This window comes from Falco punctatus, assembly GCF_963210335.1.
Source record: "Falco punctatus genome assembly, chromosome: 2".
Classification (NCBI taxonomy): domain Eukaryota; kingdom Metazoa; phylum Chordata; class Aves; order Falconiformes; family Falconidae; genus Falco; species Falco punctatus.
In genome coordinates, this window is record NC_137581.1 from 21,208,850 (window position 1) to 21,222,525 (window position 13,676).

Sequence of the window (13,676 nt, forward strand, 5' to 3'; positions counted from 1 at the left end):
GTCCCGCATGGCACATCTCCTCATTGGCTCCTTCATAGGCACATGCTTTCTGATGTTTTCCTCATTGCCCTGGTTGGGAGAAAACACAGAGGTATTTACTAGAATGAAGCAGAGCGAATCAGGACTTGAGTCACAGGCTCTCAAAGGTAATGGAGCTCAGATATATAGATATATAAATAACCCTGAGGTAGCATTACATCATCAGGTTTGAGTAACACCAGCTCCAACAAGCCTCTCCAAATAAAGCTTGTAAAAAGGAAAGACGGTGACAAGACCTATGTGCATTGAGATGTTACCGCTGCTTATGGGAATACTTATGAAGAAAATTTCCAAACAAACAGACACCAGAGAAAACAAATTAAGCCTCTTCTCCTTTTATAATCTAAGCAGAGATATTAAAAAGGGACCTCTTGAGTCACGAGAAAGATTTTCCTAGTTACCAATTATTATTTAGTGCTGCCAGAGTTACTTTCAGTAATGGAGATAAATAATGTGACATAAACTGACACAATATTAAAAATGATGGATGACAAGTAGGCCAAAAACTATAGGACTAAAGAGATTTTAAAACAACTTCTTGTAGTAGTTTGTAAACCAATATAAAAGAGAAGAAAATGTAACAGGTTTACAGTGTTGGCTTTTTTATTTTTAAAGTGGTAAAAATGTTGAAATAATTATAGCACATATTGCACACACTCCCTAATAATTTTAATATCAGTAATTGCTCCCAGTGGTTGAAAATGCATGAGGTGAACCAGTAAGGCAACACTAAAAATTTTTCTTTAGTACTGAAGTATAAAAAGATAATTGGAAAGGTGACAGGAAAGCAAAGTATGTTATATACAATGGTATATTCGGAATTTAATTTGCTTAGAATTAATTATGTTATAGACTATTCAGTCAAAAATAGAAAATACATTTGCTAACAAGTACATTTTTTTTTCTGCTTTGTGGGTTACCAAGTGGTAAACCTCAGTGTTGTCTTGCATTAAAGTTGTGTTATCCATCGGTGTGCTTTTAATAGTAGAAAACTAGCAAATTTACAATGGAGCTGCATCTAGAGGATTTGTAGAAGAGACCAAAAAGAAGACAAGGCTATGATGTAGGTAACAGTTCTTGGAGAAAAAAAGGAGAATCTGTTAATTAGAAAATGCCTTATCTATCCAGATGGACATAGGTCGTTTCAATGACTAAATCACTTCAAGGAGAAGACTGATAACTCCCAGACAACAGCTACAAAAGGGAAGGATTTTGCAGCATTTCTCCGTCACAGCAATAGCCGTCAGCTCAGAAAGGCTGAGATGCCCGAATTTGTGGTGAGCAGACTGGAAGTTGACAAAGGTGGGACAGAACGGGTGACATTCTCATTGCCTAACTTTAGATGACTACAACATGCACACTTACTTCTGAGGAGCTCACTTTTGTATCATTCAAAGTCATGAGGAAGAACTAAAGGCTTTTAGATCACCCCAGATCAGACAGGTCTATGTCTCTTCTCTGACAATGAAGCATGACCACTGTGACTAGTTCAGCTGTAGCCATCTGCCTTTAATCACATGAAACCTTCCTGCTCTGCATGACTTTTACTTTGCTCTAAATCCATTTAAAACTAATCATTTAATACCCTTTGGCAAGTAAATTTCTTCTTTTTTTTTTTTTCTTTTTTTGAGAAGTCAGCATAACGCTCCATAACTTCTGGTAGGAAACCTGTGCAGATGCTGATGTTAAGATTGCTAGGTTTGCAACCAAGAAGATGAACCCAAAGATTTTGTCAGGTAACAGAGATTTCTGGACTCCTGTGTCACCTGAAAGGGGTCCACCTGGGGGCTAGAAAGGATCTGGAGAAGGGCACCTCCCTTTAGGAGAAAAGCTGTGTTCATCTCTGCAGCAGGGAAAGGAGGAACAGGTATCTCCTGGTATATGAGTTTCCTTGCTAGCAACATTTCTGCCTTGCTGCTAGATCTCCAGCTAGCAGAGCAGAGCTACTGGGATGAATTAACAGCTTAGCTGCTGGTAGAGACAGTGACTGTATAACTTTTAAGCAGAGATGTGAAAACCAACATCAAACCGTGACATGGAGTCAGAATTTATTTCCTAGGTAAGTATGTACTTAGCATAGACTTCAAGTCTGCTCCCCATGCAGGGAGGAATGTGGTATGCATAGGTTAAAAGAAGTAATTTGTCTTTACATCCTGTTTTAATGTTTCATTATTATATATATTTCTATTTTCTTTTTTGTGATATATATTAAGGTCTGATGACTAGCTTGACACATCTTTTTAAAATTGTTTATAGATTTTAGATTGCATTTTCTTACATAAATACTTAAGAAGCACAAGAAACACTTCATGCTGAACAGTCCGGTGAAATCAAACAGCTGATTTGTCACTGATCCAGTCTCCAGGAGTAGGCAGCAGCCTGCTCATGGCTCTTGAAAGCCAGACTAATTATTGAAGCAAATGCATGCAGACGTAACTCCACAGACCTTTCCTCCACCCCCTAAATTTGTCTATACTGTCCATGAAAGACAAAATAGCAGAAACAAAACACAGAGAAGCATCTTTTAGAAGAAGCATCTTGTTTAGTAGAGAGACCACAATACATAAAACATTATCCTCTGCCACAGAGGATACAGCAGCTCTGGCAGAGTTCCGCTCCCCATGTAATGGAACTGACATTCACAGCTGCAGTGGCATTTCCATAGATTATACACAAAAATTCATATGCTGCCTACAGCTACTCATGTTTAACACCTAACTTCGCTATTTCTCTCCTATTAATACAAGATGACAAGCACAAGCTGCAACAGGTCATCATGTGGGCACACTCCCATGGTGTGTCTATGCTTATAAAAGTTTTAAACTGTAGAAGAAATCTAACGTTCTGTTTCAAATTCCAGTCAGTATAACAGAGGGAGCACTGAGTCACAGGGCAGAGGACACCAACATCCAGCTCACTTTACTCCACTCAAGAAGAATTACACTGGCACAGGTTCTTAGTCTCAGTAAGCCCAGAAAGAAAACAAGCACAGAAGCAGTAGGGAAAAAACCTCCCCCTATAGAGGTAGGAATAATTCTGTGCTTGCTTGCTTTATATTCAGCTTCATTTTTGGATCTCATTGTGAGGACCCAGAAGATGTGAGACACTTTGTGACATGGGAATAAAATAAGAGTTGTTAATTCACTTCAACATCAGTCTTGGGAAACAGCATTGATATCAAAAAAATCAGTGTTGAGTTTTAACTGGGAACAACTAATGGAAATTCTGAGTCTTCCTTCTTTCTTTTCAGAGGAACAAGATTTATTTAGAGGCATTGCTAACTTCAAATGAGTTCATTATAAGAAATTTCACAGGAGAATGGTTGCAACTGTAGGATAGATAACCTAGCTAAAATTAATTTTTACCATTTAAAAGTATATGCAGTTTTATATTTCATTTCTGATACCTGTTTTTCTCTAGTTACCAATTTGCTTACTTGTAATGCAAAATAATTTTCAAGTTTTCAGCTGTTCTTAATCTTTACATGAAAGAAGGGGGTTGTAATTGAGGTTTTGTGGTAGTTGCTGTTGCCAGTTAACCTGCCTGATAAGCTAATTTAGAGACTCATGCTGCAATTAATAATGTGGGACCAGACTCTTGCATCCTTACAGAGCTCCACAAATATCTGCAGGATTTCTTGACACTTTATCTTTCTAATAGCATGACCCTGAAAAGTTAAAGTAGAGCCCAACCCATGTTATTTTGATAATAAGAACTATTTTAAAAAGTGTACTGAAAACCCTAAAAATGCTGAGGTTGGGTCAGTTGCTATATTTTGTTTGCCATTTTGAAGGGATAATGTATCAGTGTTTTGGATTTTTTTTTCACTTTAAACTTTAGAAGAAAAAAAGAACAATATGAAAAACACCTTGAACATGAAAAAGGCTGAACTAGGAATATGGAATGGTGAATGTTTATATATTCATGGGAATCTTCCAAATATGGAGAAGGTACTACCACTGTATCATAGTTTTGCAAAGGTTAAGATCAACAGATCTTTGAAAGTTATCAAAACTCCTTGGGCTTTGCAGTGGTGGAAAAAGTTACAGCATATTAAGAAGGGAACAGATTTTATGCTTTCACTGCATTTATTAGTCATTACAGGGTCTGAAGTCAGCAACAAATTTATTTTTGTTAGTAAAACAGATTTATCTTACTTTGACTTGTGTGTATGCTACAGATACGAATAACTTTATTGAATCACATAAGGAATTTTTAGAATTTTGTGTTTTCTTTTGTTTAATTAAGGCAGTAGTTTGGACCTATGTTGCAAAAGTTAGGATAGAAAATGACAGTTTTTTAGCAAAGGAAGAAAAATTAAATTCTATGGTTAAAGGTAGAGGGATAAAAGGGAGATGAGACTAGCATTTTATATTAGTATGTCTTTCAGAATTTTTTTTACAAATACTTTTCTATTTCTGACTGTTTTCCTTGGTCAGCTGGCAGTCTTCTGTTTATTACTAAGCAACACACCAGCTTTTTTTAAAAAAGACTTACTCTTATTACATGAAACTGTCATCTGGTAACTGTAATTATAAATTCACATTATAGCTGGCTTTGTGTTATGGTATTATGAGCTGACAAAATTTTTTAGAGAGTATTTTTTCCATATTTTGAACTCTAGAACACATTTCCAATATCTGCAGTCTTACAGAAGGTAGAAATTAGCTGAAGTGGAGCAAAAATATAATTTTGACTTGCTTTGGGTTTTCTTCTTCATACCTGACCAAAGTCTCAGACACTGCGTACTGGCTCAGTTCCCTACTCATATGTTATCAAAACTGAAGATAATTAGCAAGTTTGGAAAGGTCTGCTAAGATGTTTGGGTGGGTCTCTTGAATTTTGTGGATCAAGGTTGGTGATCCCTCTGGAAGGACATGTGTCCAATGAGAAGTTACCGGTTTGAAGCAGGACTTGAAGTACAGCTGTAGAACTGCATGATCTGGGTTGGGCAGTCAGTCAGAGCACGGATCAAAATAGTCTCATTTGCCATTGAAATCTGTGGGGAAAACCCCAAACATTATTAATAAGTGCAATATTCAGAAATGTATACTATGTGCTTAGCTCACTAAATGAGACAATGTAAAATATTTGAAATGTCTGTATAAAAATACTATTAATTATTTTATTATTTATACATTCCTTAATACTACACAAGTTGCTCTGCTTTCAGTATGTGGTACTATCAATACCAGAATGTTTCATTTGAATGACAAGCTTAGCCACATTCTGCTTTGGTTTGCAATTGTACTGAATTAGCATTATTTTCACAACCTGGTATATGGAAGTCAGCACTGACTCAGGTGACATATTTCATATGGTATCAAGCAATCTAAGCCACTACTTTCTGCAAAAAGAATGATCACTTTCTCCTTGAGAACAAGGACATACAGTGTTTTATTTATCCTGTCTTTATCCATGCTCTGTTTCTAAAGGAATAGCAAAAGCTATTTATTTTTCTAACCCCTATGTAAGCAGCATGATGACTAAAGTGTGGCTTCAACTCAACAAAACCTGGCCAGTTTCAGGGAAATACGCCATTCTTTTGTACTTGGATTCTTCTGATCCTTTGGCAGACAAAAACGGCCGCATTGCTTTGTGTGGACTGGAGGCAGTACAGCTGGTATCAATAGAGGTTATACCACTAACAGCAAGCAGAACAGGAGATAAATGTGAGAAAATGTGTTTCCTCTGCACACACACAGCCAGAGACCCTTTGGAGACATTAAATTACATTGTGTTTCAGCTGTGAGGGTGGAGACATTAAATTACATTGTATTTCAGCTGTGAGGGATTAGTGTCTCGAGCTAAACCTGCAGTAACTGTATGTCCCGTCTAAACAAGCCTCCATGACTCCCTCTAGGTCAGTAAGAAGAGATGGGCACTACATGGGGCAATCCTTTCATTCCAGTCATGACAGCTGCCTAAAACAGGTGGAATGGATTCCCACTGCAGCCTTTCTACTCCACAGAAAGATGCTAAACAACTCTTTTGGGGAGAACTGAATGTTTAAAGAGCTGGCCTCAGAACTCCGTGTTCCTAAGCGTGGCTACATCTTGGAACCTAAGTCTCCAGCTATGATTAATGTAAACCTCACAGATGAGACGATAAAGAATCAGTAAAAACTGCAGTGAGAATAATTTAGCTATTTGAAAGCTTTGAAACAGTTTCACTTCATCTTTGAAGTCTAAGGAAGCAAGACTGTATGAAGTCCTACTTCTTAATTTAATTTTCCTTTTGTTAAATGAGTCATCTTCATAAGCCTGTACCACCATTCTGTGACAAAAATAAAGTATCAGACAGCAAAGTATAAGGTCAGAGAAGGGCTTTGATGACATTTGAAATCTGATGGAAGCAAACAGTTTTTAGTAATTACAGTTTTCAATTGGATTAGTAGTTTATTATAGAATACCTCATATTCCAGAAAAAAAATTACACTTGATAATTAGTTACTTCATTATATCTAGCCACAGTATATTTCACAGAGGTCTCAGAAAATTTCTCAAGAACTTTTGTAACTTACAAGTCTAAATCCCACAGAAAGTTAATAGCTCTTATGCTACTAAATCACAGATACTTGGTTTGAATGGCTTGTGTTTATCCCAATTGAAACTGCAAAACCCAACTGGTTTTAGGGACTGCAGATTTCACACCTATTGATATATTCAGTGGTAGGGTATTTTGGTAATTTATTGATGTGTAAAATACGCATTCTAAATGCAAAGGTCTTTTCTGTTGAAGGCCAGCCGAGACCTATGCACCAAGTTTGAATCCTCAAAACAGGATTACTTTGGTAAAAGTGTGACTTTGACCCAGAAATATTTTAACGTGGATTAGTTAGGATTTAGAATTAACGTGAGGAGTGTAGAAAAATGTCTACCAAAAGGAAGGTGTTTTCTTGACAGAATAACGCTCTAGTGTTGAGATTAAAGAAAGAAACTTCTAGGCCAAATTGAAAAGTTCTCTTCAATTTTAAAATATTTAAGTTGGGCTTGAAAATTCAACCGCCAATTCACAGAACAACAAAATTTAACAAATTAAGAAAGAGCAATAGAAATCCAAATTCAGGTCAAGAGGCAATGGGCACCAACTGAAACACAGGAGGCTCTGTCTGAACACCAGGAAACACTTTTTTACAGTGACGGTGACCAAGCAGGGCACAAGTTGCCCAGAGAGGCTGTGGAATCTCCATCCTTGAAGATGTTCAAAAGCTGTCTTGACATGATCCTTGGCAACCAGCTCTAGGTGGCACTGCTTGAGCATGGGGTTGGTCAAGATGACCTCTAGTAATCTCTTCCAACCTCAACCACTTCATGATTCTGTGAAACTGGGAAGTATGAAGTAGTCTAAAAGACTATCCACTTCTATACATTAAGAAATTATTTAAACGCCATGATAATACTGAGAGTTCATCCCTGCAGCTTAATCATGCTTTCTTTTTTTTTTTCTTTTTTTTTTTTCTTTTTTTTGTGTATTCATTCCCTTTCTTCTTGAATAGTTCATCAGGTTTAACTTCTGCTACCAAATAGGTAGGCTTAGTCACAGAACAACACAAAAAGTAGAGTATGTACTTAAGAGACAAATTAGTTTTTCAAATGGCCAGTCAAGTTTTAAATAGCACCACCACATCCTCCTCCTATTTTTTCTTTTGAATACACTCAAAAGAAAGTTATCGACAAAATTTCTTACACAAACCAGAATGGTGTAGGGTTAGAATAATCAATGTTTACATGTACAGTCTAACCCCACTTTGGAACACTACAAATTGCTTTAAAAATAGCTGCTTCTACCTGAAAGTCCCCTAGTTTGTTGAAAGCACGAGTCCAGTTCTTGAGCTTAGATTATTTGGAAATACTGGGCAACTGTTGACAGCTGGAGTCATGACACTCCACACACTGTAATGTGAATATAGAAAATAAGCTAGTACTTAAGTCCTGAAAAGGAGCATCCACTGCAATTGCTCTGTTCACAGAAAAGCCAGCCCCAGAAGCCATATCTCAGTAAAGAAAGTAACTCACCACACCCCAGTTGCTTCGCCCAGTCTTTTGAATGCCCCAGCTACCAATTTAGGCCCTTGTTAGACATGTGTCTGCAGGGCTGCTACCATGAGCTTACACTTATTGAACAATATTACTCTGCCCACCGCCTGTCTTACTGTTGTACTGGAACAAATGTTGGTACAACCACAGGCAAAACTTAATCACACTGAAAATAAACCTAGCAAGAGTACTTAGGCTGGCTCTGTTGTCCAGAGGAGTGTAACTTCAACCCAACTCAGCTTCCAAAGATATCCCAAAGACAATCTGTTATTTGTCCATAGTCACATACATCAGGTGATCTAAAGGCAGCAGCATGGAAGCAAAATGCCAGTTCTGTCAGAAATTTGTTGGTAATTCAATAAATCAGACCATAAATGGGAGTAAAAGTAATTGCATTGGAACTACGCTAGGGATAGCTTTGGTGTGGGATGAACGAATCTCTCATTAGCTAAAATCGACGTTGTTTCTAAAGTTTCTAAAGAGACCTGTCAGGCATGATTGCCTGCAGTAACAGTGGCCTGGCCTCAGTGCAGTTGGTCTCTCCCAGCTCCTAACTCAACGATGTACTAATGAAAAAGGACTGTTCCGGTTTTGTCAGTCAGGTCCTCAGAGTATCTCTCGTGGCAACACTCTCTCCCGCTGCAGTTTTATAATGATACCGTAGAACGCTACCGCATTGCTGCTTGGGACTGCAGCTCAGGCACTCAGACCAGCTTTTCTGACACACTCAAGAGATAAAAGACTATTTTTACAACTGTTTTGTTACATGGCAGTATCACAATTTTCTTTTCTCCAGTTTTAGTCACCTAGACAATTGTACCTAAAGCCTCCAAGCAACAGACCTATTACAATCAATCAGTTACTTTTTGATGTGTAGATTGCACACATAAATATACATAACTGTATATCTTTTAATGTAAAAATTGCTCTTGAAGTTGGGCTCAAAATGGGCCCAGAGCTCCACAATGAAGTTAATTTTCTCTTTAGAGAGTACTTTAAGACAAAGGCTTTTTTTCCCATTTGATACAGACCAGAGCGAAGTCATTATGTACAATTCCAGTACCCTGCACCAAGAGACAACAGTCGTCAGGAAAAAGGAAGACCCATGACACAGTCCTGATGGTCTTGAATACTGCAGGCACAGCCTTTGAATAAAGCTGGTGGTCAGATAATCAGGAAACAATTGAGTAAAATATGATAAGGCACAAAAATTTATTGTAACATTTCAAAGTCAGTTATGGATAAACAATTTTCCTTGTTAGTTGGAAATATTTGGGGCCTGAAGAACCTGACCAGCACATGTAGACAAGGTCAGGAAGAAAGAAGAAGGACTTCTTCATTCTGTTCCTTGTACACACTTGGGAACTGTTCCATTAAGGAAAACAGAACTGCTTACCAATAATTCTAAAGGTTATTATTGTAATATTAAGATTTTAGAGAATAATTTCTGAAGAAAACAAACACTTATTTTTGGTCACCAGCTTTTCTGTTTAGATTCCGTCCATAAAAAAGCTTCATATAAATGAAAACCTGACTATTTTCCTTGTGGAATGTTGGCCATTTAATGGCAGTGAAACTATTTTTAAAACAAGATCCTCTATCTGAATCCTTTTATCTGTTAGAATCATACTTAATTCTTTCTTACAACTGATGATAAACTAAGCAGTTTGTAATTTCCCACTACATATCCCTCGAACACTTAATAAATTGCTTGCATTGGATTTCTTCCAAAGTTCAGAAATCCCTTTCTCAAAAACAGACATTCTAGATGTCTTCAAAATGTTCATTTAACTCTTAATTCTGTTTGCCCCTTCCCAGAACTGACTATTGTTCCTTCTCAAAATTGAGATACAGTATAACCTAGATGCCATAGAAAGTCTAGCAATTTTCCCAAGGATACAAAGGAAAGAATTTTTAGCAATAAGGTTAAATCTGAATTATACAAGAAACTTCTGCATTAGAATAACTACATCACCTATTTAATTCTACTTAGAAGCATGCAGATAAAACACTTATTTGCAAATAGTTTTCCTGAAAAATACACAGTAATTACTTTATGTATGTGTGTGTATATACATATATATGAGATTTGAAAGTTTTTTGCTGAACTTGCCTGAGTTTTAAATGGAAAGCAGAACACTTTGTAAGCATATGTTTTGAAGTGTAAGGCACTCTTTATCTCCTGTTAAAAAGCATACAGATTTGAAGCATTAGCTCAAAAAACATAGCAACAAAACATTATTCTGGATAGTCAATACAGGAACACAAAGCTTAAGAAGGCATTAGCAAGTTAATTTACATTTTTCTGCACTACACTGTTCAGAACCTGAATTCTTGCAAGACTAATATGAAAACTTTTTTTTTTTTTTTTTTTTAACTAAAGGTGGTCTTTCACATCCAAACTAATCAAAAGGTTGAAAACCTGGACATTACAGTGCTTTCTAATCCTGTGTGTTCAGACAAGGGAGTACTGCCTACTGGGACATCAATATTATCCCATTTGGGAGCATAAGTTTTCCATGACAGATACATACATTCCTAGATCATGTACCCAACAAGTGTGATTCCACCTGTCAAAATCACAGGCCAAGGCCAAACAGCAGCAAGCACTTCATAAAGTACATGGAAAATGTTGTTATAATTTTTGAAAAAGGTTTTACCAAGTTCATGTACTCTAATGGTGATTATCTTTAATAATTGTTTTCTTTAACTAGATGACAGTTAATGAAAAATGTTGCTTTGATGTCTTGGAGACTAAAGCAGGGCAGAATCTAGGCAAAGAAGATTTCCTATTTGTACGTTTTCATTAACTACATTATTTTAGAAGGCTTGACCCCAAACAAATTATTTATCTAAATACTAACATTAATTAGCTCACAATACCAGATATAACACTAAGACAAACTCATTAGAGGTCTTTATTCTGACTTTAAGATTTGAACAAATTATCTTTAACCATGTTTTGAACTAAGACAAAAGAAACAGTGTTATAGTTTATGGTTAAAGGAGGGGAAAAAAAGGCAAAATATGAAAATAGTTTCCTTTCTCTACCTCAGCCTGCACCACTGATCTCATCCAGAATTTTGTTTCTCTGGCCTCCTAGGAGGTACCTGCAAGGTGAATGGCAGACAAGTTAGATTATACACTTCAGCTCTGATGTAGGCAAAACTGACCATGGATGCACCCAAGGAGTACTACATACATGCACAAAACAGCTGATTTTTGTGTTTGCTTTGGATTTATGACTTTTCAGCAGTAGTCAAGCCCCATCACTGGGTTGTAATTACTTTATTACAATATTAATAAAGCCACTAGCTAGTGGCAAATCCAGAGACTTGTTTTCGTTATATAATATAATCAAATGAGAACTGCTTCCATATAATTGAACAAAGCCACAAAGAAAATTCGGAGACTTTGAACAACTGTGTGAGGTGAGTATTACAATGCCAGTAGCTGACAATTTAAAATTACTCTTTGACTACAGTAAGGATTTAGGGATGGTTATTATTTCATTGTCTTGAATTGTAAAGATTTAACATCTTATTCTAGAATAAGATAATGGAAGTGAAAATATTATTGAAAGGCAAAAAACTATTTTTATCAATTACTTGTTCTCCTTTGAGGATGTAATCCTCATTAAGAAAGAAACTCATAAGTGGAAAATAAATCCTTCAAAACAATTTTCATAGCCACTCTCACTAGAATAATTTAGACTAAATACCTCATTATATTAATGCAAATTAGTTTTTATTATACAATGGATACTTTTAAATAAAACCTCATCATTTAAACACATTCTGGAACTATCATATCGCTTCAGGAATGTATGAGTACCCTACACATAGGAAAGGAAAAACTGGCTTCATATGTCATTGGAACTGAGCAAAAAGATATAAATATATGTAGTTTACATACTGAATGCAGGTTGTCTATGTGTGGCACAGGGAAATGTCTTGGAGATCACTGTAAAGGAAGAATTTCTTAGTTCATGCTTTAACATGGATGTTTAATATTCATTACTACTAGTATTTTTAGTTTCTATTTTGCTATGAAAATATTCAAGGTCTTGTATAAGCTTAAATATATATACAGTCCTGTTCTGAATATATTACAAAATAAGAGAACTTGTTTATCATGTATGCTTTGCTCTATTTACCACCAAATGAAATGCATTTTAAATGTTGATTTTTGTAGCAAGTGATTCTCATTTGTTTTCTATTAAGCAGTGATATCCATGAGAAGTAAAATAACCTTTCATCTCCTTTAAAAGCATCAGCTATTTCCTTCTTGTACTGCATATGGGGATAATAGGAATATGCTTAAAAGTCATTGCCAACAATGTTTCATTCCAACACAGCACCTATTCTCCTAGTTTATTACTATTTTTTCAGTTCTCCTGCTATGTGATTTCATCACAAGTCTTCCAAGAATCAGCCAAACTACAATTTAAGTATTAAGTATACCATATTTTCTGTCTTCAAGAATTGTAACTTTCTGTTACAATTAACATTCCTCCGATACTTGCAAGTAATTAATGGGCTTTAGGACCCATATAACACAGTTCTTTAAAAAGAAACAAAGAAACAAACAAAAAGAAGCTTTTTTTTTTTAAAAAAAAGAGAGAGGGTTCCTCCTGAGAAAAGGAAAAAAGGCAAATAACAGGATCACAACCCTGCACTTCAGAAGAGCAGATTTTAATCTGTCAGGGATTTGCTTGGAAGTATCCCATGGGAGACCATCCTGGAGAGATGAAGGGTCCTGGAGAGCTGATCGACTTTCGAGGACCATCTCCTCCATGCTCAAGAATGGCCCATCCCCATGCACAAGAAGTCACACAACAGTGGCAGGAGGCCTGCATGGGTGAAAAGGAGCTCTGACTAAAACATCAGAAGGACATGCACAAGAGGTGGAAGGAGGAACACGTTCTAGAAACACTGTCCAAGCATACAATGACAGGATTAGGAAAGTCAAAGCCTATCTGGAGTTGAATCTGGGGAGAAGGGACTTGAAGGGCACGAAAGGCTTCTACAGGTGTATTAACAGCAAAAGGAAGACCAGGGGAAATGCAGTCCTGCTGCTGAATGGGACAGGTGACCTGGTGACAAAGGGCTTGGAAAAGACCGAGGTGCTTAGTACCTTATTCACTGTTTGCTGATAAGACTTTTCTTTAGGAATCCCATGCCACTGAGATCAGAGGGAAAGTTTGGAGCAAGGAAGATTTACCCTTGATAGAGGTGGATTAGGGTAGCATCATCCTGATCAGCAAACAAGCTGCACACAGACATGGTCCACGGGACTTGAGTGGCTACAGGACAAGGAGTAATGGTTTTAAACTAAAAGAGAGTAGCTTCAGACTAGATATAAGGAAGAAAGTTTTTAAAATGAGGGTGGTGAAACATTGGAACAAGTTGCCCAGAGAGGTGGTAGATGCCCCATGCCTGGAAACATTCAAGGTCAGGTTGGACGGGGCTCTGAGCAACCTGGTCTAGTTGAAGATGTCTCCTGCTCACGGAAGCGGGGGCTGGAGTAGATGACCTCGAAAGGTCCCTTCCAACACAAACCATTCTACGATTCTATGATTTCAAGGCCACTCATCAT

The 13,676-nt window shown here is 36.9% G+C and overlaps 1 long non-coding RNA gene across 1 annotated transcript in view; it reads right to left on the reverse strand.

Moving 5' to 3' along the window:
• The window catches only part of LOC308059287, a 159,022-nt gene that overhangs the window by 14,438 nt on the left and 130,908 nt on the right, over positions 1-13,676 (reverse strand). The gene's annotated exons all lie outside the window — the stretch shown is intronic.